Source organism: Mustela nivalis (assembly GCF_964662115.1).
Source record: "Mustela nivalis genome assembly, chromosome: 2".
NCBI lineage: Eukaryota > Metazoa > Chordata > Mammalia > Carnivora > Mustelidae > Mustela > Mustela nivalis.
Window position 1 is genome coordinate 114,248,025 of NC_139021.1, and position 27,137 is coordinate 114,275,161.

Sequence of the window (27,137 nt, forward strand, 5' to 3'; positions counted from 1 at the left end):
ACATATTTTTCCTATAGCCTCCCCCCCCTTTTCCGATTATATTTTTAGAGATCTTGTCCCTCAGCACACACGGATCTGCCTTATTCTCTTTGATACATTATGTGCAGTAATGGATATGGAGGGGCAGTAACTGATTTCACCTGTATCTTATCCCTGGGTGTTTTAGTAATTGCCAGATGTTTATGGGAAGGAGCTGTGCTGTGTTAGCTGTTGGAGTCACTATGGTTTGCCTCTTTGCAAATAAACATCTCACTGATATATCTGCAGATTAAATGCCAACAGTGAGATTGCTAGGTCAGAGGATCAATGCATTGTAAACTTTGACGGACATTTACCAAATTGCACTCCAGAAATTTACAGACTGATTTTCTTTTCCATGGTTGTCTCTTTCCCACACCCCCACCAGCACTGTCCCGTCCCCAGACTTGGCGTTTTTGCCAGTCTGCTAAGTTAAAAATGTCTCTTTGCTCTGACTTGTTGATCTTTAATTACAGGTGTAGGGTCTTTTCGTAGGTTCCCTGCCCCATTGCGTTTCTTTCTGTAAGTTGCCTGCTTCTGTGCGTGGCTTGTGTTCTCTTCCCGCTCCATTTTCTTTTCCCTCCTTTCCTTTCCTGTAGGGGTCTTGTGTTTATCACATCGACTTCTGTGAGCTCATTTTAAATTAGAGAAAACTAGTTGCATTTCATATGTGTTACTAGTGTGTTTTCTCATGTTATATCCTATCTTTTGAAAATGCTCATTAAAAAGTTTTTATTTTGGTGTAAAGATTTTTACACCCATTTCTTTGAAAAAGAAATGGAAAAAGCATGTGGGTTGAGAAGACTCGGCCATGCCTTCTGCTGTTTTTAAGACTGAGTGGTTGTGGTTTGAGACAAATGATTCCGCCTATAGATCTTAGTATGTCCCACGGCCCTGGAGACCCTGAAGCATCTTATTTACACCACGACTGCCCTGAAGGAGTGATGGGTGCTGGTGTCCTTCCCCCTGTACTTGGCTGTGGCCCTCAGCAACTTATGGGCCTCTTGAGAGCAGGCGAGCCCAGGTCTACAAACATCTAAATTTAGCTACCTGGGGATGTCATTCCTGGAGCCAGAGTGGAGGGCGCTGCTCGCCCCTGGATGCCCAGCGCCGACGGCAGCACCGGAAGTGAACGCACCGGAAGTGAGCGGCAGCACGTGGGATGAGTGGATGCAGACAAGGCAGAGCAGGAAGCCTGGCAGCGGGGAGGGGCCGGCACGGGGAGCTCGTATGCCTGACGCTGCCGCGCCAGGGTCCGGAGCACGTCCAGGCCCTGCCTTCGTCACCCGGTTCATCTCACCGGACGGGGTGGAGAGGCTGGACCGTGGAGATGGCGCCCTGCGGCCAAGCATCCAAGTGCTGTTCCGGCGAATCTCCTCGTGTTCCCGCCATGACCATCTACATCCCCAGGGACAGGTGATCACATCAGTGCCCTTGTGATGAGGAGCTCTTTCGGGCTGTATTGTAAAAAATTGAATTTCAAAATAATGAGAGCACGAGAGAAGGATTTCTCTTCAAATTCTTTCAAGGAACAAGCTTCTCCTTTGAACGTCTAAAATTTAACATTGTGGTTAGCAGGAACAGGGTGTGCGAAGGCTTGTCACATCCTCCGTAAACTGTGATGCAGCCTGAGTCCAGGGTAAATATCTTGCTAGTTCTTCCTTTAATTAAATCCCTCCAGAGCAGAGCTGAAAGGTCTCCTGACAACTCAAGTAATCTCTATCTATCGACTTCCCTGCTTCCTCCATGGAAGAGCTTTTTCATGGTGTTGGACAAGGGACAGTACGATGATACAGTGTCTTCTCTGTGGACATGCTGTGTCGCTCCTTGAAGATATCAATAACTCTTCATTTCTAGAGGGACCATAGCTTCCTTCCCAAGCCGTTGGACTCAAGCTGAGATGTCCGATGACTTCATTTACTCCCCGTGGTTTTCTGAGGGCTGTTGGTTCTGTTAATTTGAACGTGCTGTACCATAAGTTGGCACTGATGAAACGGGTTGATTTTTGAGAGAGCTGGTGCTAAGCTTGGACTTCGGAGTGTGCTGTTCGTCTGTATTCAACACACAGATGACTGGACATCAGAACTTGAACGCACCAGCTGCTGTCGGAATGATCCCAGTGCTTCCAAAGCCCCCAATACAGGCTCCTGAAGTAATTGGTGAGTGATGTCATTAGTGAGCCTCGATCCGACAAATTCCTGCTGGTTCTATAATGGCTGTTGTCTTCTCTAAACAGTGCATCGATATGAACAATAGAGATGCTAGAAAAGGTCTCTCTGGCTCCGTCAGAGGGAGCTTGCATGTGATTTTTTGGTTCTGCCCTTGTCCGCCCTGCCTCCTTGGCCATGGCTTATAAATCAAAGTGACTAAATCAGGCTGACAGAAGTTCATTTGTGCATTTGCCTTCGACATTTCATACTGGAGGATAGCTGACGAAGACGGATGGACGCTACTTGGAAAAATGAGTTTCTGCAAGCAACCGTGTCTGTGCTTTGTCCAGCAAGGATGAGGATGGGTCTGTTGGTGAGACCGTGGTGTCCTGGTGAGAACAGGACAGGCATGGAGAAACAGAACCAGTAAAAAATAAAATGCTGATATCAGCTGTCACTGTTGTATGAAGCCTGCAGTTCAAGGAATGCTCAGCAACTTGTGTCTTGTATGTTTGGTTAGCGGGTATGAATTCTGGGGGATGTACAGGCTTTTTGGAGGAATGCTTTGCAGCCAGAATAGAAAGTGTGAGGCAGTTGGGAAGGACGTCGGTTGGGAACCAGAAGCTTTGCATACGGACAGATGAACAGACGTCTCTGCCTTTGAGTCTTTTTTTTTTTTTTTTTTTTAAGATTTTATTTATTTATTTGACAGAGAGAGGGAGAAGCAGGCTCCCTGCTGAGCAGAGAGCTCAATGCGGGGCTCGATCCCAAGACCCTGAGATCATGACCCGAGCCGAAGGCAGAGGCTTAACCCACTTAGCCACCCAGGTGTCCCATCTGCCTTTGATTCTTGATGCTGCTGCCACTTCCAGGTGTCCTTGAGAAAGGAAGATGATCTCTCCAGGCCCCCATGTTCTTACTTTGTAAAAGCAGAGATGAAAACACCTACTGCAGATAGAGAAAGACAAGAATCAGGTCCATGGTGATCACTCAGCAGATGGAAGTGTCCTTATGGATCCGACAGTGTCACAGGCGCTGGGCCCCTTGATAGGGTGACCTTGGAAAGGAGTTGAGGGATGGATGCTGACATTTCAAGCCCCTCCTCCAATGAAAGATACAGGAAACAGCGCATGTTTAGGACCTGGCAATGGCAGGGAGGCAGAGGTCTGCTGTGCTTGTGCGACTGTGACTGTTCATGCATTTCCCCGCTGTTGGCTCCAGACTAGGTGATTGACCCTGGTTTCTGCTGCCTGCCTCACAGTGAGGCCACAAGTCCCAATGAGGTCAATTACTAGGCGTAAGTGTTTATCTGAAGCTGCCGTGTTTCAGGAGTCTGCCGCCGGTCTGGTCACACGTGCTAATTACTGTCACTGCAGGGCAGCGCAGTTGCCGTGGTGGCGTCCGCAGTAGGAGTCGGTCACGGCGTCCTGAGCCTCTGGTCTCGCTGGGTCCCGCGGGGAGGCCAGTTGCATCAGCACCGGCGGAAGACAGGCTCTGAGCCCCGTTTGGTGTCTGCCCGGTGCCCAGCCCCTGCTGCTCGCACACTCACGTTGCACACACTTGGAACAAGAAGTCGTTGTCACTGGTCTCATACTTTGTTTCACGGAAAGAAAGCTTTGGTTCATGTTTTCTTCGTACTGAGAAGGCATGGGTGCACATGCTGCTGAGCGCCGACGGGGAGCATGATTCTCAGGGCCTGCAGTCATGACACATGTCATTCATTCTCACGGGCTCATGGACGTGCTCCTACCCTCCTGCTTGTGGAGGCGGGAAGCTGCTGCACAGAGGGGCTGGGTCACATGCCCAAGACCCCACAGCCAGTAACCAGAAGAGCCAAGATTAAAACTGCAGCCATCTCTAGACCACCGGACTCACCTTCCTCTCCAGTAAGAGAAAACGGTTAAAGGGAACATATCCAGGTAGAGTCCGCGTAGCTGGTGACACTCCCTCTGAGCCCTTCGGGGCCCAGAGTTCCAAATCCCTGATTTCACATTGGTGGGCAAACCCTGTCTCTCCCCAGCACGTATGTGTATATCTGTGCATGCACACGTGTGTATGTACATAGATGATGCCTTGCACAGCGTGCACATGTGTGTACCCTATGTGTGCCAATACATGTACATGTGTGTACATGTGTACACACATGCATGGACTCAGGTGTACACGAGTCACACACATGTGCACACACACATATGCACGTGTATGTGGTCACAAGGCCTGCTCAGCAATACTTGCTGTATCAAAAGAGAACTGTGGGATGGTTTTCAGCTTTCTCTTCATGTGGTGACTTGATGGTCATTGAGATTCTTGGCTTGGTTCGATTGAGAATACATGCTGGTTGCCTGTAATGTGGCAGGAACTGACCAGAACCTCACCTTTGGAAAGTGATACCAGAACCATGTCAGGGCACGTGGGGTGGGGGGTGATTCCCATCATTTAGAGAAGGCATGCAGCTGGGCTGAACGACTTTGTGGTGTTTAAACAATCTAAAAATTCTAAAAATTAAAATTGTGATTGCATAGCATTCAGAAACCATTTTGACCTAAAAGCTGATAATTTAAAAATTTAGGATGATCTCATGGCAGTAATTAACTTTTCAGTATCTGCCAGTTCCTTCAAGTGTTCTGGATGCGTGTTCCCTGCGCGTGGGGGCTGTTACGACCCCAATTGTTCACATCTAATCGGTGGCGGGGGGTTTCCATTTGAGGTGCATACGTATTTATTTGTCATTACCGTTTCAGGTGAATAATGACTATTTTCCAAAGACTGTTTTTCGAGAAGCTCAGAGAGAGTAGAAAAGTAACAGGACTGCGACATTTATGAATGAAAGAGCCACACACACAGTATGCTCTTGACGAGATGGTGAAGTATTTGCAAGCATATCCAAGCCAAGCGCCCAGGCCTGGTAGGGTTTCTGTGCATAGGCTTTGGAAATGTGTCTCACATGCAGAAGGCGTTCCCATGTCAGGGCTTCAGGTCACAGTTCTCTGACGGAAGCCCCTTGGGGCAGGTTCTATTCCTACCACCCCCTCATAGATTCCACACCTTTGTATTTCCTGGCTTCTGTGAATCAGTAACATCTGAGGAGAAAGCTTTTCCTTAAAGGAAAGAACGGATTTATCTCGAATACCTCTGGAACTTGAATGGTCGCTTTGGTGACAGCTATTGTGTTTTGTCATCTTTGGCACATCTTTGGGAAAGGCAGACTCTTCAGCTTGTGTTTGCCCTCAAAGCCGCGAACCCATGTTGATGTTTATTCAGTAAAGATAACTCGTGCACAGAGGCAGAGAGACCCAGACATCTAAATAAACTCAGACACGTGTCTTCAGAACTTTTAAACATAGATTTTTCTCTCTTGTGGAAGGGGGCAGGGCTGGGACCTCATGTGTGTGTGGCTGGCTTGTTGTTAAAAATCGGCCCAGCTGTGTCCCCCCTCCCCCCACCTCCCTACCTTCCCACCTTCTGCTGTGGTGTGTCACGGCTGTCTGCGCTTGTGTCACAACTAGACTCGCCTCTACCCTTCACCATCTTCATCTCGCTTGACGGGGGATGTGCGTGATCCAAGGTTCAGGATCCTCCTTGAACTGGGGAGTGACAGTGTAAGGAGGCGCTGCCGGTGACCCATGGGGCCCCTTCCCCCACACAGGCTGTCAGCTGGTGTCAGAGGCCATGGCTGGGATGATCGCCCGCTGTCTGCGGAGCGGACAACTTGGATCCAAATCCACCAGCCACGCCAGAGAACTCAGAGGATGAGATTCACTGCAGAGAGAATGGGTCAGGGATTTTGATGTAGAGAGGATTAACCGATGGGTGTGGGTGTGTTTGTTGCCCTTGAGCTTAGTGCACAGTAATTTTGAGTCAGTTTAATAACCTAAATCAGCCAGTAATGTTCACATTTTGAGTGTCCCTACTTGCTGAGCTCCCAAGAGTGCTCTGAGGAACGAGACCTGTCTTACAAGTGATCTCACCTCACTCCTCGGAGCTTTCTTTCTTTTTTTTTTTTTTTAAGATTTATTTATTTATTTGACAGACAGAGATCACAAGTAGGCAGAGAGGCGGGCAGAGAGAGGGGGAAGCAGGCTCTCTGCTGAGCAGAGAGCCCTATGCAGGGCTCAATCCCAGGACCCTGGGATCATGACCTGAGCTGAAGGCAGAAGCTTTAACCCACTGAGCCACCCAGGCGCTGCTCCTCAGAGCTTTCTTTGTAATGGAGTCTCAGAGCTGCTGCTTTTGGAGAGTCAGAGGTGTGGGGACTTGGCTGATTTGAAGAGAATCTTTGAGTTCTTAAGTCAAGAGGGGGAAGATGGGGAAAATCACGTCATCTAGGGTCCGGTGTAGGCTTGGATGAGAGAAGGTCCTACTGTACTGAAGGCAGCCGCGATTTACTGAGCACCTGCTCTGTGCCTGGATTGTACTAAGTGCTTTGCAACTCTTTCTCTCATTTAATCCCGTGAAGTAGGTGGTTACAGTGTCCTTACATTTTATATACAAGGAGATTGGCTTGGAAAGGTGGTTAACTTTCCCAGTATCATAGAGTTTAAGTCTAGTTCTTTCTACTTTGTAACCGATTTGCCTTTTCCTTCACCCTCTGGTTCCAGTATATCCCCCCCTTCCAGGGTCCTGAATTTTTTTTTACTCCCTCTTTGTGTACGCTTGAACTCCTGCTTCTTATAGATCTGTGAACATAGATTGATCTGAAACAAAGCATCCTGGGGAAGACAAGGAATGTTATCGTTTGAATTGACCTTTGCCTTGCTTTGCTCAATGCCTGGCTGGGCACGTGTGTGAGCTCATGGGCGTTGAAAATGCAGAGAAAAGAGAAGAGGTGGTATTTAACCTTGGCCTCCAGATGGGGCACACCAGGTGCCTGCTCTGTGGAGCTTAGGGAAGTGAGACCCTGGAGGACACTGGCCACTGAAAGGGGCTGAGATTTCCTCAGGGCAAACTGTACCCCTTTTATTCTTGTTCCAGATCTTCATCAGGGAAAGAGGGAAATACGAGGGTCCAGACCTTGGTGTGGATCCTTCGAGAGTCTTGTCGAGTACACTTGGCACCTGTGGTCTCATGATGAATTCGTGAATGGTGGAGTAGGGAAAAATGGCATACACCACCACAAGCATCTATGGAACCTGGAGATAATGGTTTTGAGAAGTGGCCAGTCTTTGATGTGGTGTTGGGGCCATGTCTCTGGATGTGGGTCCCTTGATGCTGCTCCGTGTTGTCGCTCCCCGCGAAGCATACTTGACCCGTGTCACCAACAGTGCTGGGTCCTCATTCCTTCAGAGGGCTGCTAGCACAGCGGCTTCCCAGAGCGGCCCGGGACAGAGCCCACCTGGACTCGAAGCCCCCCTTTCCCCTCAGGACACTAACATGGTCTCAGACACCTTGGGTGGCACCTGTCTCTTCTAGCTCGTTCTGTTTGTCCTGCCTTCCCAAAGCGTTGAGTTTCATTTGTATAAAAACTGCTCACTTGGTTTCCAGACTCCAGTTCGTGGGTTAATGTTGAATTGAATCAGGTAATGACAGAAAGAGGCACAGCCCGCATGGACAGGTCAGGAGGCCGATGTCACCGAGTCTCAGTCAGCATCATCTGCCACTGGTCAGGCTGGTGGTGGCCAGCAGCTGTGGCAAGGAGTGGTGCTCAGCCATCATGCGCCGTCCAGTGTCATGAGGGCCTGGACTACAACTGCCCCGTGGTGGGGAAAGGAACTGTTCATGGCGGGGGTCCCGGGACAACCCCAGCAGCTTGTTCTGCTTGATTGTTACTGCAAATCCCATCTTGACTTGCCCACATCCAGCGTGCTCGTTTGAAGGTGTTACCAGGGATGTGATCACACAAATGTAGCTATATGGCTGGGGAGAGCGGGGCGTCCTGTCCCCCGCCATCTTTGTACCAGCAGGAGAGGTGCCGTGGTCCACTGGGAACCCATGCTCCCTCCCGGCTTGCTCAGGTGCCACTGCTAGGCTCCCCCCCCCCACCCCGGTGCTGTGAACGCTGGCAGGCGTCCACGCAGGTGACAGCATTGTTCTGCCTACTGTCATTAGTTCATGAAGTGTCATTAGCCCATACAGGGATTTGTTAATTTGGTTCATTACTTGACTTCCTTTAAGAGCTGGCCCTTAACTTCAGTTACTGTTCTTCTCACGCAGGAAAGGCTCGTACCAGTTATTACTTGCGAACCTCTTTGGCATTAAAGGAAAAGCAAAAGCCTAGAACACAGCAGCTCTCCCAGCCCGAACGTTGGAGTCAAACTTGATTAGCTTTCCTGCCCTTGAACTCAGACATGACCTAAATGAGAAGCAGGGGTTAGCTCTAAAGAATGGGCATTTTTTGCTTTTGCGTGTTTATTTTCACATAACCTCAGATTTACTTGTATGTCCATTTCCTAGTGCCTGGCCCCTGAGTTTGTCCAGACCTATCCAAAGACCACAGCTTCTGAGAAAACCCACAGTTGGACAGTTAATGGATAACCCAGCGGCAACAGGAGCGGGCTAGTGGCTCTGATTCTTGATCGAGTCTGGACAAATTCCGCCCTGTCATGAGTCATAAACTGTGGTCCAGAACAGAAAGAGCATCATCTGAGGCGTCAGGTGGGAGTCAGCACTGTGCCCTTGTCACCTGGGTGGCTGTCCCGGACTCATCTTCCTGGAAGGAAGAATTCCTGTAGCCTGTGATAGGCGTGTTGCTGTAGGATTCATGAAGTGGGCACTCAGACTCTATAGGTTCTAGCACTTGGATCTTTAGGTTCAGACCAGTTACAGATTGGGGTCAGGGACTCGTGGTCCAAAGCAGAATGGGAAACCTTCTAGGACTGGCATCATCCGTCAGGTAGGGACTGGTCAGTTTGGAAGAAGAGCTTCTCTTGTGTGGTGCATTTATACGGTGGAGTATCACTCAGCTGTCAGCGTTTACATCGACACAGATGGACCCTGGAGGGGATGATCCTGAGTGAGATAAGGCTGTGAGAGAGAGATAATTGTCTTACAGTTTCACTCATATGTAGAATTTAAGAACCAGCGCAGAGGACCCCAGGAGAAGGGTGGGAAAACTGAATGGGAAGTCAGGAGAAAGGGAGAGGAGCCATGAGAGACTCTTCACTCTGGGAAACAAACTGAGGATTGCTGGAGGGAAGGGGGTGGGCGATGGGGTGACCGGAGGAGGGGCATTAAGGAAGGCTCGTGATGTGATGAGCACTGGCTGTTATATGCAACTGATCAATTATTGATCTCTGCATCTGAAACTCATGATGTGTACTATACGTTGGCTCATTGAATTTAAATTTAAAAAAAAGAAAAGTTTCTCTTAAAAGCTGAGAGAGGGGTGCCTGGGTAGCTTAGGGGGTTAAAGCCTCTGCCTTCGGCTTGGGTCATGATCCCAGGGTCCTGGGATTGAGCCCCACATTGGGCTCTCTGCTCCGCAGGGAGCCTGCCTCCCCCTCTCTCTCTGCCTGCCTCTCTGCCTACTTGGGATCTCTGTGTGTCGAATAAATAAATAAGATCTTTAAAAGAAAAAAAAACTGAGAGTGGACAGGTAATGAGAAGGGGATGTACCTGCTTTACCCTTTGGCCGGAGGATTGGCGGATGTGGCAGTTTTCCCCCTGCTTTTGTAGTGTCCATATAAAGAGGATGTGTGACTCAGGTGATAAAGGTCAGGAGTCTGAACTTTCGGGTAATCAGTACCATGCTCTGGGAGCATAGGATGACTAGTGTTCTGAGGACATAAGATTGAAAGAATCCCCTTGGCTTGGGGGTTGGACCTTTATCGGCTCACCTGCCGAACCTTCAGGGGCTCTGCTGCTCCGCGGGCGCTCCTGGGTGTCCACACTGATAGAAAACCATTCTGCCAAGAGAATGTTTTTTTCTCATTGAGGGACATTTGTCAGGAAAGGTCTGTGGAGCTGTCCTGGGTCATTGGTCTTGGAACTCAGTACCTTTATCAAGTGGAGTTTCTAGAACAGTGTCTCCCTGTCGTCTGCGGTGGTGTTTCCTAACTCACGTCCGTCTTCAGTGCTGGGAAGACGGAGCTAGTGAGGGAGTGGACCGCACAACTGAAGCTTCCGTGGGCGTCTTCCCAGTCAACGCCAGGTGGTGGTTTGGACTTCCTCTGGTTCCCGTCATCCGTCTCCTGGGGGGCAGTCTTCCCCATCAGCGTCTGATTTTTGCCCTTCTCTTCTCTGGTGGACAAGCCCTGGCATCTTCTGGTAGAGGAACCAGACATATGTCCTCATTCTCTGAGCAAAGAGCTAGGGGACGAAGGCCCACCTGAGTGTGGGGTGACAGGTGGGTGACACTTGGGTGTACCATCTGGGTCAGGCTGCACTTTGTTCAGGGAATATCTTGCATAAGGGCAGGTGATCAAAGAGATGCTGGTTTTACTATATGTATGTGTGTTAAATCATCATATTCTCCACCTGAGAAAGGTAAGTGCCATCAAGACGTGTTGGCTCCCATAACTGGTGGTGAATGCGTGAGGCTTGCAGGACAGATCTGTGTGCTGGGAGTGTTGGCGCTCACCCGAGCTGGTGTGGAATCCGCTGACTTACCCTTTGGTTTCATCCTACCGCGCCACAGAAATTTGTAGGTGCGTTTATTTTTCTTTTTTTTTCTGGGTACTTTCTGGTTTTGTGCATATCCATGTATTATTTTAAAAACAAACTGGGTTCCTACTAAATTTGAGCTTAAAAAACCATTTTCTTGCTGCAGTTTTTCCAAACAATTTTTAAGGAAGTGAAGTGAAGACTAAAATGACCTCCTTATCCTTATCACCCAGTGTTGACGGCCGTCTCTGATCTATGGTTCTGGGATGGGGAGGGCGGTATTTCAAAGTCAGTCTCAGGCATCGAATCATGTTGCCCCAACACTTAGTTCTCATGTCTGTTACCAGTTATTTACTTTTTGTCTGTTGACTCTTCTTTCTCTTGTTCCTGAAATAACTTTTGGACTGTGCCCCTGCTGACGCTGTAAAGTTGTACGTGTCTGGCAGCCGCGCCCTTTGCGCAGTGCTCAGGGGCTGGCTGTCAGGGACCCTGAGGAGGACAGCCTCGGTGGCATGAAGTTACTGGGAGAACCCAGAGGTATGACTGCGGCCTCCCTGGCTGGTGGGGTTAAGTGGAAGGCGAGGCCTTTCCTTAGGAAGTTGTAGATCCAAACCGAAGTCCTGGTGACTGGTGTTGAGTAATGAAAACCTTAAAGAAACCCTAAGACGCCCCTTGGGGAGCATGGCTGGATCTTGTCTTAGTTCTGTAGTTCCCGGAGCAGAATGCTATCGATGTAACCGTGTAGTCAAATCTCTTTTGGGCAGCGTTGCCTGGCTTTGAGATGTTTCCCTGTGGTTTGTCTCATCAGGCCCGACTGCTGAGCCCTGGGTGAGAAAGGTGTTGAACACTGCCCGGGTCAGTACTCAACTGATTTGACGTTAGTTCTCGGGTCCCCTGGCCCTGTGTCGGAGGGATTTGAGTTGCTTGGGAACCTATTGTGAAACAGGAGCATGGCTTTTTCTTTGCTCTTGAACATTGCTGTGGCAGATGTTGGAGAAATGCACAGAACGGTGGACCACATGCTGGAGGTGCTTGGGGAAGGGCCAGGGGTGCAAGCACCCCTTTCTGGGGCAGATTCCTGCCATCACAGTCTCACCCCCATGACCTTGGTTTCTTCCCATGACCTCTCTCCTTGGCTCTGACCAAACCCTGACCATGACCGCTGCCACTTTGACCTTGGCGCACAGGTTTACCTTGGTGATGGAATTCATTTGAGCCTAACATGCCTGAAATTTTTCCTGGGAACTGGAGGTCGTTGGTCCAGTAGAGACATTGTGTGGACGTGCCTCCACCCCCGTGCGAACTTGGTGCAAACATTGGTTTTCCCAGTTCCTTTTTTTTTTTTGAAGACTTTATTTACTTGACACAGAGACAGAGATCACAAGTAGGCAGAGAGTCAGACAGAGAGAGAGGAGGAAGCAGGCTCCCTGCTAAGCAGAGAGCCCAATGCGGAGCTCAATCCCCAGGACCCTGAGATCATGACCTGAGCTGAAGGCAGAGGCTTTAACCCACGGAGCCACCCAGGTGCCCCTTGTGCCCCTTCCCAGTTCCTTTTAAAATGTCTAGATGTGAATATTTTATTGGCTAAAATTCCCCAAGGGAATAGAATGATTCTTCAGAGTTTATGTCCTATTTGGGGAATTTTTACAGCAGCAATTTCAAAATTTGTCTGTTTTGTTTCTCACAAAGATAATTTTTATTTCATCAGTTAAAATTGGTTTCCAGCTGAAGTGTCTTTCCTGCGGCAGCTGAATTTTGTAAAACACAGTGCAGGCGTTCATTTATTACACAGACTTAAAGTACCAACCATTTGAGTAAGAGTCAGACATAATTTTGGTGCAGGTCTTTTAACCGTGGTTTATTAGTCAAGGGATTCTTTATAGAAAATAGGTCAATCTGATTTTTCAATAAGAAGTTACTTTGAAAAAGTTAAGAGAGAGCCAGCTAAAATTGGGGGTCGGGGGGATGTGTATTATGGAATATGTTACCTGGCAAGCTGTGCTGCTTCAAATGTTAAATTAGTCAAAATGGTGGTCAGCCAAGTGTTCTCAGAGGTTTTGGTTTTAACACATAAATAAAATGCAGATCTGCAATTAGTATGCAAGTGATGCCAATTGCAAATATGCAAATGATGCCACCAAATAATTAAGGAAGTGCTCAGAAGCAGTTTTGTTTGTGAAACAAAAAGTTTCGTACAAAGTCTGCTGAGACACGGGGCTTGTGAGCTCTTCCGTGTTTTGCAGGCACTGGGACACTGTGCGGAGCACACGTGGTGAAGAGGCCACGGAAGGGCAGGTCTGTCACTGATCCTGGGCCTGTAAACCCTGCTGGGATTCCAGGGGGCCTTCATCTGGGGGAACTGGTGGTGGCTGGCCCGTGGGGAGACGTGGGGACGCGGACACACACACGGGGCCCACGGGTCAGGTCGCTGTGTGACCATGGGTGACGCATTTCGAAGCCCCAGTTTGTAAATCTGAAAGGTTCAGTTAGAGTGTGATCTTCAAATGAAGGTGCTTGAATCCCCCAAATAGGAGGTGGTGGGTCAAGAGGTGTGAAGTAACGTGATAAACACATTATTTCTTGTCGATTCAGGCAAAGGGGATGGTTTTGTGTGAAGCTCACTGTGATTGTATTCTAGGGCAACACACAGAATTTAGGTGTGGTTTTATGGTAAATTGTAAACATGAAGTCTTGCCTCTCTTACAGTAGGGGCCCTAAGGCCCGTGCACCCAGACCCTAGGGTGGCTGTGTCTTCCCTCTGCTCATAGGAGTCATGGGAGAAAGTGTTCAGAATGTTCTAGTTGCCAGATGACGTCTGCACTCTTTCCCTCATTCCTGACACCATTCCACTGGAAGATCAGGTCGGAGGCGCCTTTCTCTTTTCCTGCACTGTGTTCGTAGATTACTTGGACAGCCCGTTCCCGTTACATGGAGCCACTTAGACTCACTGTTTCATTCATTCTCTTGTAGCCCTTGAGTGCCCGCTCTGTGCTAGGCACGCTTTGGGACTTTTAATCAGCACATTTTCTGTTATGATATTTAATTTACATAACCAGTCTTTGGAGTAGACAATACATTCACGTGGTTCCACATTCGGACCGTCAGAGAGGGTCCCCAGGCACGGGGTGGGTCCCACCCTCGCTGCCCAGGTCTGCTCCCCCGGGTTGGTCTGCGGGGACTGCTTTGAAGCCCTCAAGCAGTATTTTGTGTGTGTCTCTTACACAGATGGTGTGCTACAATACATAGACATTTTCCCCTTCACTTCTTTCATTTAACAATTAGTTTTGCATTTTTTTTTTTTTTAAATTCCTGAGGGACGCCCCTCAAACGGTTAGCACAGGTCATCAGAAGGCCGGGGCTGGGGAGGCTGGGTCACCTCCCACCCGTCTGCCCTGGAAAGCGCGTCTGGGTTGGAATCTGGCACGCAGGGACGTGCTGCTTCTGTAGTGAGCAGCGACGGAGTGTGAGGTAAGCCTGTTCACACAGACTCATGTAAACGTGTTTTGGGGGAACAGGTCATGGCTGTGTCTGGGGTGGAGGTTGGGAGCTCTTCAGAGCCTGGGACCCGGGAGCTGAAGGTAGGAGCTGGGGACGGGCTCTCAGAAAGAATCACAGTCATGTTTGTGTGCCTTTGCCTGAGAGGTTGGGAAGTCGACACTGTGTGGAAGGAACTTCCTGGGCGGTTTGTTCCCTAATGTGACCCCCGCTGTCACAGGTGTGACTTGTGCTCAAGAATGGTCTGTATGACAGATGGAGCTTGAGACGACAGAAGTCTGTCCTCAGCTTGGGCTCTGGACAGGAAATCTGCTCTTGTCTCCCAGCTGTGGAGCAAGGGTGGGGATGGTGAATGTGCGAGCCTGGGCCAGGAGTGGACGAGGCGGGTGGACCCTGTGCTTGGAACCCCCAGTGGTGGTGACCCATGAGCATGCCCCCCGAGGTGGCAGGGAAGGAAGGGAGAAGAATTTGTGGTAACAAGGCGTGTGGTAACAGTGCCTTTGAGGAACTCAAAACACATTTTGGAATCTTCTGTTGGCATTGCTGCCCAGTGTGATGAGAAGGGAAGGGACAGCATCCTCACTTGGGGCCACACACCCCTGAGTGTAGGGCACACGGGGTTGGAGCCCGCTCTCAGAACCCTGCTCTGGCGTGTGACCTCAAGCACCACAGCTCACATCTCTGGCCTTGGTCCTAACCCTTTCATAGGGATTCTTACTCTTTCTCATAGGATTGCTTTGCTTTCAGTGAGCATGTCTGTAAAAAGCTTAGGTCCTAGTAAACTCGGAGTACTTAGCTGTTCTCGGCTCTTCTTGCCAGGAGGTGGGAGTAGGAAGCGAGAAAGCAAGTCACGGACCTTCCCTCTCACACGCACAGCAGAAGTGTGCTAAAGAAGGGCCTTAGGGTTTTTTTCTTTTGTTTAGAGAGAGCATGTGAGTCAGGGTAGGGGACGACGGGGAGAGAGAATCTTAAGCAGGCTTGATGCCCAGTGCAGAGCCCAACGCAGGGCTTGAGATCACGACCTGAGCCGAAATAAAAGGTCAAGATGCGCAGCCGACTGAGCCACCCAGGCGCCCATGGCCTTGGATTCTTGGTCCTGCTCAGTTCTTGGCTTAAACTGCCCTCTGAACATTCAGGGCTCTTCAAAGTCATTTAGAGGTCACCAGGGCCCCTGGGAGTCTGAGCGTTGGTGTCTGGCAGGTGGGTTTGCTCCGAGAACACATGCGTTGCTCTGATATTTTGGTAATTAACAGCTAAGCTGCAGGACGTCATACCGTCTGTCATGCGTACAAGTGTGTCTCTTGTTACTCTCACCTGTTTGTGGGTTGGACGTGGCTTTCCGAGGCTGAGGCCATGGTGCATTGATTGGTTTTACGATTCTTCATAGGCTCTGATGGAGAAGTGTTTCAGGTGTCAGCTTGAATACCCAGACCCCTCAGGATTTGTTTAAAGTTTATTTTCTGGTTCCTTTGGGATTAGATTTGTCTTCTAAATGGGGGATTGTCTCATCATAGATTTTAACTCCCACAGCAACAGGGGCCAGCCCGCCGCAGCCTGCTGCAGGGAGAGATGAGCTGCTGGCTCTGCTCCGCATGGACCTTCCCTCTCACACGCACAGCAGAAGTGTGCTAAAGAAGGGCCTTAGGGTTTTTTTCTTTTGTTTAGAGAGAGCATGTAAGTCAGGGTAGGGGACGACGGGGAGAGAGAATCTCTCAGCCCCCACCCCAGCCCTCCAGCCTCCCCCAACAGTGCCCCAGACCCACCTTTTGATGGAACATTTGAGACTTTCCAGGCACTGAGTGTTTTACCTGTGTTTCTCCTTCTGTCTTCTTCAGAACCTTGTGATGGCCTTGTGACAACTTCTTAGGTGGTATCGTCCCTACTGCACCCAGGGAAGGTGGGGGAGTTCAACCACCCTGTGGTCACATGGCAGGAACTGATGGAGTGGGCACAAGAAGGCCCATCCCCCTGATTCCAGAATCTGTGTTCTTAGCTTGACCCTTGCAATGGTCATAGTCGCCATTGGTGTGCTAGAACCGTGGCTTGTCAACAGTTCTCCGAGGTTACCACCTGCGAGCATTACTAGTAATAAGACATGGGGACGTCAGCTTGTCCTGCGATGCCCTGAAGAGGATACAGCATCGCTTCTGAGGTGTTCTTGCCCAGAATGCACAACCTCAAGCTGACCCGGAGAGAGCATCTGACAGACACCCTTCCAGGTACCTCCTGCGGGCCGTGGGGTCAAGGCCCGGAAGTGTGAAGACCGATAGAGGACGGACCACATGTTGGGGGAGACAGAGGGGAGGGGGCACTGCAAGGACATGGGGGAAGTGTAAACAAGGTCCATCTCTTGGTCACTGAGGGCACGACAGCATTCATTTCCTGGTGTTGATAACTGTACTCTGGCCATCTCAGTTGTTCACAGAAAGGAAACTGGGTAAAGGGTACACCTCCATTTTCTGTGCTATTACTGCAGCTTTTCCCTACATTTCACATTGTTTACAACAAAAAGGCAAAGAAAATACTTATTTAGCCACCTGAGATTGATAGTATATATTCTCATTTTAGAGTTGAGGAAAACAAGAAACTTAAATGTTCGGTAACCTGCCCAAGATCACACAAACAGTAGCCAGCCGTTGTTAGCGAAGGAAGGAGGGAGAATTCAGACCCGTTCTGGGACATTCTGGCGCCTACTGGAAGCACCAGGCCTGTGGCTGCTTCAAGTTTAAGTGTGTGTTTGAGAGATAGCAACCACGGCCACGCTCCAGTCAGAAAAGAGTATCTGTGCCTGTTGAGAAAAAAGCAGTGCACATTAATAATGTAGAATTTTATATGTATATATATATATATGTAGGTATGTATATGTTTTGTGTGTATATGAAACAGTTTTAAGAGAATTTTATATTTAAGGCAATTTTAAAAAATCACATGAAGCGCAGTCGAAGTCAAAGTTACATAATTTTTACCAAGGATGTGGAAACTGTTCATTATAAGGCTGTCGTGATCTTTTTTCCAAATAATTTCTATATCCTGTGTCTCCAAATTACATATACTGCGTTCCTCTCTCTTGGTGTTTCTTTCAGGTTTTTCTTGCAGAGTTGGCACGGTTACACGTGTGATGTTTACACCGTTTAATTCAAATGACACAAGAAGAAAATCATCCTTCTGTCTTGCTTGATTAAAAGATTGATGGTTTGAAAAAAACATGTTTACAAAAAACAGACAGGATTGGGGGCGCCTGGGTGGTGTAGTGGGTTAAGCCTCTGCCTTCGGCTCAGGCCATGGTCTCAGGGTCCTGGGATCGAGCCCCGCATCAGGCTCTCTGCTCCATGGGGGAGCATGCTTCCTCCTCTCTCTCTGCCTGCCTCTCTGCCTACTTGTGATCTCTGTCTGTCAAATAAAGAAATAAAATCTTTAAATAAACAAACAAACAAACAAACAAACAAACAAGATTGTTCTAAAACTTCAGGCCAAACATGAGAATACAAGTTTGAAAGAAAATCCTGTATGAATTTTTAAAATTCTGATACACTAAAATTGCAACAAAAGTCCTTTTAATAAAGGAAGAGGTGGATTATTCTCTCTGTTCATCTCAATAACTCAATGAGAAATTCTGGATAATTCCTTGATATAATAGTATTAAAACTGTGGTACAAAGATCTAACCTGGAACCCCTTTCTGAGCCTCCACGTCCTCCCTGGTAAAATAGAGGTACAATAAACTTAGCCAGAATTTTTGCTGAGAGAATCCGATAATTTTATAGCTTATAAAGTACCTATAAATAAAAGCTATAAGCATTCAGTTTTCTTTATTTTGCTTTTTTAGAAAGCACTTTCTTCCTTCTTGGTAAGAAGCCGTTGTACTTTGTAACTCCTGCTAGACTTAATAACCCGCTTCTGAAGACCTTGACCTTTGCTGTTTCGATTTCCACGTGTTTGGTGTTTCTGGGAACGACGGAAGCAGGTTGCTCTGTGCCCGAGCCTGCTTCAGCCGGCATACGGTGGTGCTGTTGATACTGGCATGTGATTCCCATGGTCCTGTGATGAAACTGGCAGCTCATAAAAATGAAGCCCAGGGTGTCAGGCCTAGGGAGTCCATGAGACCAGAATGATCTCACGGGCTACTTTTGCTGTAACTTAGATCTTGTCCGCTCGAGACAGTCTGGCAGCTCATAGGACTCTGTTGATAACAGAAGATAAGGGGGTGTGTTGGGATTTGGGGGGATGGTGGGGTGGAAGAAGGGATGTATGTGTGTATGTGTGTGTTGCTGTAAAAACAGCAATCTGTTTTTACAGTCTTTTGTGAGAAAAATATTAAGGGTTCATGATACGAAATTTTTGAGCTGTAAGAAGGAAAGTGGGGGGGGTTAAGTCGCCGGGAGTAACTGTCCTGAGTTTGGCATGTAGACCCAAACTCTCATTTTCCGGTCGTGTAGATCTCTCTATGATACAGTCATCACAAAACCACGACTGAGCTGTACATAGACCGCACAGAAGCTTGCTTAAAATCGGCAGCACACAGTATCACGTGTATCTTTCCGTATCCTCGCAGGCTTTCCAGAAAGACCGTTTATCACAGTGTAGAGTTGCTCATTAAGGGTACTGATTCCATTGGTCGGTGTCCTGTTGTATCGGAGGACTCTTCCCAGAGATGGACTGAGGCCAGCTGAGACCCACAGGTCAAAAATCAATTAAATGTAATCTCAGCTCTTATTTTCCCAAGCTTACCACCATGTAAAGTTGGCCTAGTATAAAAGGCACAGATATGTATGTCTAGTAGTTTTGACCTCAGGAGTTCCAGAGGATCTAAGGAGAGAAGGTCTGTCTTCCACTCTGAGGTAGCTCAGTCTGGGACAGGGTGGGTTAGCAGAGCCTGTGGGGGGACTGGGCCAGGGTCTGCTCCATTTTCCTTTCATCCTGACCAGCGTTTCCACTGCCAATGGGGTTGGATGGGTTTCCAAAGATGCAGGGGATTTTAAGCCCCACGAAGAGGCGGGGGCCAGGGAGGGTGAAGTCTGGGACTGGCTGGACTTGAGAATTCTTCAGTAATCTTTCCTCCCTTCCCTCTCTCTTTCTCCTTGTCCTCTCGTACTCTCTGTCATGTTTATTTTTTTTTCAAGCACAGAGTTGTACATGATTATTGCATAGAAATCACATACGGACAAGTGATGCCGTTGCCCCCCCCCCGCCGCCCCAGTCTCCAGCCTCGCTGTCCCATAGCCTCTGACTGTGTGTACTTGTAGACTTTTTATGCTTATACACGTGGGTGTACATCTATATAGCAAAATACATATGTTTTACTTTATTTCATTTATTTATTTATTTTAAGTAGGTTCCATGCCCTACATGGAGCCCAGAGTGGGGCTTGAACTCAGAACTCAGTCAAGACCTGAACTGAGGTCAGGAGTTGGACACTTAAACAGAGCCCCCCAGGCGCCCCCCAGATACATTTCGGAATGAAAATAATCCACACTTCCATGTCACAGACACGCTGGCAACCACAGGTGCACCTCATCTTCTGATAACCGTGTGGCCTGTGGTGAGGAGGTTCCACATTGTTTTATCCAGATCACGATGAAGGAGGTTTCGATGCTTCTGCTCTACCCTCATGGCTGCAGTGAATGCTTCTGAACCAACATCTTGACTTGTTAATAAGTCTGTAAGCCGGATTCTTAGGAATTCTGCGACAACAAGTAGGATGTGGATTTGGTAACGAACGTCACATTGCCTTACATGAAGGTTGCGATAGTCTTCCCTGGTCTGATTATTTCTGCTCGTGCTGAACCTTACATGCATTCCTTGTATTTATCTCCTGTTCCACACTCTTGGTACTTTCGGTTCTGTTTATCCTACCTGTCGGGTTCTCCGCGTCGCTCTACCCGGATCATCGGTTCTCACCGTGGGAGATACTCACGGCTTTTTAAGAATGGCTGCCTGGGACAGCGGGGCGTTGTCAAACAAAACTCATACTCATTCAGGGAATAACGAAGTAACTCTGGGTTCAGTGGCTTATTCTGCCGTTCTTGTGGACACGGGTTTGCTACTGCTTCGTGGTGGTAACCGTCACCAGGGTCAGTTCCGAGTAAGTGTGGATACACGAGGTACTAGTCATGGTTCCATGTGCTCATTCGCTGAACAAGTGTTTACTATTGGAGCCAGAGGAACCTCGCTGGGCAGGAGCGTGGTGTGTGCTCCTGGGGCTCCCGGAGTGTCCCGGACACTGTTCAGTGCTTAGTACATGCTTATTAGTAAATGGTTTTATTTTCATGATGTGCCTGGGCTCTTAGAGATATGGATAATTTTCAGTCCTTAGCTCTTAGTGTGGCTCTGTTTATACCAAAGAGAAAAGCTCATTACGAGTATAAATAGAAGGTGAATTTGAGCATGCGTCTTCAGCGTGGTTGCAGTGCCTGTCGCCCTTGCCAGGGTGCGTGGGTCATGTGCTCTCTGACCGCTGACCAAGTCCCCTTTATGGACAGGGAGTCTCTGGAACGTGCCCGAGGTCAGCACAAGCAGGGCTTATTTTAGACGAGGACCTTACGTTCTGTGTGTAACTTGATTCCCCCAACATAGGCGTGGAACAAGATACAGAAATGGTATGGCCACCCACGGGACCGCCCCTGTTACTTACTGGTAAGAACGTAGTTTTCAGAAATAATTTGGAAAGCCGCTTTTGGCACTTTTTGTTGCTAAATACCCTCCTTATCAAGAGATTCTTTCTTCCCAAATGTAGGGTACAATTGCCATTCTTAGTCATTTTCCAGTTTCGATCTTCACGACTGCTGTTTTGTCCTTTTACAAATGAAATCCATAGTTTCCCTTGCTCCTTGTTTCTCTTTTATGCCGAAATAACCTGTGACATTTGGAAGTGAAATGGTTTGATCCCACAGTTTGCATCCTTAACTCATTTGACAAGACGGTGAAATGCTTTTAATGAGCTGGGCCTGCTTTTCAGGTTATGATAACATAATGTTCTCCTTGGACATGATACTGACATTTTGTCAAATGGTTTAGGTTGTTAACGCATGCAGAATTTGGGGGTGGAAGTGAGCATTCCATGATCTGGGCATTAAAAAAACACAGCATAGGACCTACGCCTGCAGCTCTGTTCCAGCGGCCAGGCTCTGTTAGGGATGGGGTGCTTAGCGACAGGCCATCTCGCCATCCTTTTGCTCTGGTCGGCCTGATTCCCCTCTCCTGCCCCAGCCAGGCCTCAGCTGCGACTTCAGATGAATGAACAGTCCATCCATAAAGAACCTCATTCTTGTTCTTTCTGAAGCCACTGGGCACCGCCTGTAAGGTGTCCTGTTGCCCAGGATGGTACTGTGTCCCCACTGTGACACTCTTAACCAACCTGACCCAGCGTCCTCCCTATGGGGATTTTGGTCACTTTGAAAAAAAAGGGAGGGCTTCATTTTAGGTGGGAAATGACTGTGTTTATAATTCGGAGGGTAAAGTCGTATTTTTACTCTAATTCATTGTGTAAATATGAAATTATAAATTTTCTCTGATTACGTTCAGTTTTGCATTTTGTGGTGTTAACTCTGGATTTTCTTTTTACTTTGCCTGTGGCAAAGAAAAAAAAACTGAGCTACCTCTTTGAACCTTCTCCTTAAGCATAACAATTGGATGGCTGATTTCTTTTGCATTCCTTTTGCATGTTTGCATGCTTAAGTTCTTAAGTCAGTGTGGCTCCTGTCATTATCTTTTCCTACTAAAGGAGAAAGCGGTATAATTAAAGGATGTATGTTTTCCCATCTGAAAATCCTAGCTGTATTTCTTTTTAAGAGGATATTTATTTTTTAATGAATTTTTTTGATGATGTATTTTATGGATTTATTCTCTTTTTATAGGTGAGAGAATATGAGTTTTCAAGAGCATAATCTATTTATTGTCACACTCTGAAGAATCTGGATTTAAGACCAGTGTTCTTAGAGTCAGATACTGGCAACTGCCTTCCTTATCCAGTATTTATTTTTTCATTCATGGAGCAGAGATTTATATTGAGTGCCGAGCATGGTGCTAGCTCCTGGGATACTGTAGGGGAAAAATACAACGAGCCTTCCTTCACGGAGCTTCCAAGGTGGTAGGACAGAAAGATACTCTCACTAAGGGAGATGATGTGGGTCGGGGGATGGTCACAGAGGGTTATCAGAAGAGATCACATAAGAGTGGAGACCTGGAAGGTGAGTGAGGAAGAAGGTGACTGGGTCTGGGTTTGCAATGACTGTTCAAAGGTCCTGAGGCCGTCAGGAACTAGAAGCAGACTCCTGTAATTAAAGTGTACGGGGGCGGCACTTGGCCGAACAAGGGCAGGAAGGGTCTTGTAAGCTATGTAACAGTTGAGCATGGGTTTTATTCTCAGAGTGGCGGGAAGCACTGCAGGATTTCAAAGATGGGAGTCACAGATTTTAAGAAATTCTTGTTGCCGCCTTATGGAGAATGCAGTTGGGAGTTTGGGCGAGAGGTGAGCAGAGGAGGTTGAGGCAGGAATTCCCCTGAGGTGTGGCGTGGAGCCACAGTGGTGGTGTGGAAGGAGGGAGATGGGAATGGGTTCAGGATACTCAGAAGTGGGATTGACAGAATGTGCAGATGCTGGAGGGTTTTGTTTTGTTTTGTTTTGTTTTGTTTTGTTTTAATTGTGGTTCTTTTTCATCTTTGGCAGCTCAGTAGCTGTGATTGTTTTTCATTGGTGAGATTGAATTTTTTTCCTCCACATTTGTTGGTTGGCTGTGCGTGTGTGATTGGCCTACTTCTAATCTTTGTTTAAAGTCTTTTCCTTAACTGATTTTTTAGGAGTTCTTTGTACTTGCAATCGGGGACAAATAAAAAATGTTTTGCCCGGTGTTTTCATTTGTGAAGTGTTTGGCCAAGTGTTTCCATGGTGGTTTGTCCAATGCCGTGGTTCGTACTTGGCATCACGTTTGTGTTAGTGTTAGAGACTTCATAAATGCGTGTGAACTTGAGAGGACACTTCATGACCCATTCACAATGTACTTCACCATGATACAGCACAGGGATATGCGTTCGAAGCTTGTTGAGAGTAAAGAACATATTTGAACAGAGAGCAAACTATTGGGGCATAGATGAAAGGGGCGAAGGGGCGTGGGAAGTACAGACCTCCAGTTACCGAATGAATGAGCCACGGGCATGAAGGGGTCGGCACAGGAACAGTCACTGGCACTGAGTAGTGTCCTGAACTGATGGATGGGAGCTACACTGGAGTTGAGCGCAATGTCACACATAAAGAGGTTGAATCACTGTGTCATACACCTGAAACTCATGTCACCTTGTGTATCAGCTGTCCTCCACATTTTTTTCTTTTTAAAAAAACTTGTATTTCACTGAATGAACTACAGCCTTTGCTGTGCTTTTTCAGACTTTCTGGTTTTTCACCTCACCCCTTGCTAACCAATTCTACAACTTACACAGTGTTTTTACAGTTCAGCTTTTGTCACTGATGTGGGGTTATCATGTTCAAGGTTCTAGTTTTGTTTCATGAGGTTACAGTAGCCAGAGAATAGAGCTTATTAAGTTGTTGTGTAGAGCAAGAATAAATGTCTAAGCGATTGTCTTGTTGGGTGAGGTGCGGGATGGCTCTGATTTACAGTATGGTTTCCTAGAACTGGATGCGGCCACGTTGTTGATAGCAGGATCTTGAGATGCACATTAGAATCAGATGGGTCTGGTGGAAGTAACATCAGTTAGGGGGTTGAAAGAGAGGTTCTAGTTCTTGCAATTGGATTGCCTCCTTGTATTGTTTGGGTGTGGGATCTCTGCTGGAGGGGGTCTCCCAGATCTTTACTGCTTGGGAAGGGTGCCTGGGTGTGTGAGTTCGTGGACTCTCTGCTGCCCCCTGGTGGTATTCTACCTTAGTCCATAGCTGTCTCTGAGGCCCTTTTCCAGCTGAACTTTGGTGCGAGGAGCCACTGATCCATTAACAGAGAAGTACACTGTGTAGCATAACTATAGAGCAGTTAAACCTCTATGTTGTACGCCTGAAACTAATGTAACTTTGTGTGTCAGATATTCTCAAATGAAAAATCATTTTTAATCTAAAAAATAAAGAAGCTCACTGAACGGGGGCCCTGGAAGTTGAGAAATTATCAGATAGTTAGAATCAAGAAGTCATGGGCAATGGTGACCAGAGAGAAGTTGATGTATTGTTAGAGACTCACTTTTTAAGAGTTGGTTTAGCTTTGGTTGGGGGAAAATGCTTCATGCATCTTTTTCTGAACATGGGAATAAAGGTAGAGGAGACCCCCACTTGCTTTCTCGAGATCCTTGATTCTGTTGACTTCCAGGGAACCAGATGGGGTCCAGGGCCCGAGCCAGGCAGGGGAACATTTTGTGGGCAAATATGGCAGGCATGTGGCAGTGTCCTCATGGGAAATGCTGCCCAGCAGACGTACATGGAAACGTCATCAACCTCGAATGTACCTCTTGGGATGCTCTGTAGTCTGAAACTCTGCACTCCTCCCGCTGTCCACGGAAGTATTAGAAATTTATTTTGGGAAATAGACTTGAACTTGATTTCTCCTATATGGACCTATGACTTGTTGCTAATTTTGGAATGCCGTGTTATGCTCTGGGGTCATGTTCCCTAAATTAGCTTTCCTTTTACCTCAGTGAGTTACATTTGTTTCTGTAAGTTTAAGTTTAGAAAAGATTGCGTAGACTTTTCTCACCAAAATGAAGAGTTTTGAGTTTTGTGGTTTTTCTAATCTTCAGGGTACTGTACAAACAAAACAAAAATCTTCTTCCTTTCAGATAAGATTTTTATTTTGGATTAATCAGGAAACTGTGGTGTATCCTTTCAGCCTGAGCTGAAACTGAGCAGTCTCCAATTTAAACACTAAAGGTATACTTCAAATTAGTTGAGTCTTACTGTTAGGCGTGGGTCTTCTAGAGCCCCCACTAATTATTAAAAATGGCCAGGGATGCCTGGGTGGCTGTCGGTTAAGCTGTTGCCTTCAGCTCAGGTCATGATCCCAGCATCTTGGGATCACGTCCTGCATCCGGTTCCTTGTTCATCAGGGAGCCTGCTTCTCTCTCTGTCTTTGCCTGCTTGTGCATTCTCTCTCTCTCTGATAAACAAATAAAATCTTTAAAAAAAAATAAAGTAAATAAATAAAAATGGCCATACTAATGAGTCTAATTATCAGCACACATCTAAGTAAGACTTTTTAACCCCTTCTGGGTGGCAGAAGCATTCTGGGAGAGAAGCAGTTTAGGAACTGAAGTATTAAGTTTTCCAGGACGTTTTCATGGTGTGTGAGACAAGGGAACAATATATTTGAAATCTGAACTTAGGAAATCTTGGGGAAATTGTTACTGCCTATGAAATGTATCAAAATCTTATGGTGCTTTAATTCCGGGCATTTATATACTATTAAAGAGGCACCATGGCTCATTACAGGAATACGACTAAAAATGCAGTAAAAATTCCATTCGTAGATATCACAGGGGGGGAAGGAATCCCCTTTTCTTGTAACTATATCAGGTTCTTTGGCTGGGGCCCCATAAATTACACTGACAAAACACAGATTAACTAGAGAAAGACAAACAAGTTTATGAAAGTGTTATGGGGTGTACACAGGGGAGCACTTAGGGATGAATGACTGGAAAGAATGGTAAGAACCTGGGTGAATACAGCATCTTAACAAAAGAACATTGAATTTTCTGAGTAGAGGCAAGACAGAGGCTCTAAGACTTGGAGCTTATCCCGGGCAGCAAACGTGAGAAGGCAGATTACATGGGGAAAAGGAATGCAGGTTTCGTTAGGTGGATTCCTCTGGGCTGAGTCCCAAGTTGTCTCCCGATTCATGTCTGCTGTTCCTGGTGGAGGGGTGGGGGAGATTTTTACAAATTTGTGTCTGGCTTCGGGACAGCTGTGAGAAGAGCAGAGAGCATTCTTTGTCTCCGCTTCCTCTCGATTGCCTTCACCTGAAGATGAACCTTCTGCCAAGGCAGCCGATCTTGGGGCTGCATATCCTGCTGTCCTCCACCCCAAGAACACCGTCTTTGTGCTTGAAGTCTGCGGGGTCTCTTCTGGCTGGGGATGGAAATGCTTGTAAGAGAGGTGGAGGGCGGAGACTGGAAGCAGGTGCAGATTGGAGTAGATGGAAGGAAGTTTGACCAGGATGGTGACAAGCAGTGAGACAGAGCATCCTTCGAGATCGTGCTCCCCTTTTTCTGTTAGAATGATTTTTTTTTTTTAAAGTAGGCTCCACGCCCAGCACAGAGCCCAACTCAAGGCTTGAACTCACGACCCCTGTTAAGACTTGAGCTGACTGAGATCAAGAGTCTGATGCGTAACCGACTGAGCCACCCAGCGCCCCTCAGATAATTTGTTAATACAGAATAGTAATAGCAGGAACACATCTTGTATTTTCAGCCATGCTTCTTGGACATTTGACAGACGCTTTCCATCTGGCTGGTCACATCCCCTTAAGTTCCAAGAAATCTGTTTTCTCTTGTGCCCTCATGAACTTTACTACTCACACATGGAACTTCCTAGCTTCCGTGTTGGGTGTTTTTTCCTTTTTTTTTCGGTTCTCTCTCTTTGTCTTTTTTTACTGAGAGATTTTATTCTAACTTACTGTATAGCGAATTTTTTGTATTTACCGTGAATTCACAGAGAGCTTTTTTAAAAAAAATTCTCTGGATGCCTTTTTGTGTGTGTGCCATTTTGCTCATTGTACCCGTTTGAAGATATGAACCTTAGTTTTTCTTAACATTGTACTTCCCTACTTGGTCTGTGTCTTCTGTGTTCTGTTTTGTTTTAATCTCCGCTTTCATATTTATCAGAGAGTTTCTTTAGACGTCTGCTAATTTTTACTTGTCTGTTCATATTTTAAAGGAAGCACTAAAAGTGCTGTCTGGAAGCACTTTTCATGAATCTTGTTTGTTTGGATTTCAGCACAAGATGGTCTGC

At 47.2% G+C, this 27,137-nt stretch overlaps 1 protein-coding gene across 50 annotated transcripts in view; it reads left to right on the plus strand.

Moving 5' to 3' along the window:
* SGMS1 (sphingomyelin synthase 1) overlaps positions 1 to 27,137 on the plus strand; it is a 265,194-nt gene that overhangs the window by 190,361 nt on the left and 47,696 nt on the right. For 2 of the 50 annotated variants that reach the window (XM_082720995.1, XM_082721023.1), the window contains exons 1-2: positions 11,141 to 11,243; positions 12,950 to 13,001. The exons of 42 other annotated variants lie outside the window; for them this stretch is intronic. The gene's annotated coding sequence lies outside the window, so the exon portion shown is untranslated. Of the gene's footprint in view, positions 1 to 3,889; positions 4,088 to 9,440; positions 10,450 to 11,140; positions 11,244 to 12,949; positions 13,002 to 20,778; positions 20,834 to 27,137 lie in introns of those variants that run through there. 6 more of the 50 variants (XM_082720991.1, XM_082720993.1, XM_082720994.1 and 3 more) reach the window with 6 other exon arrangements.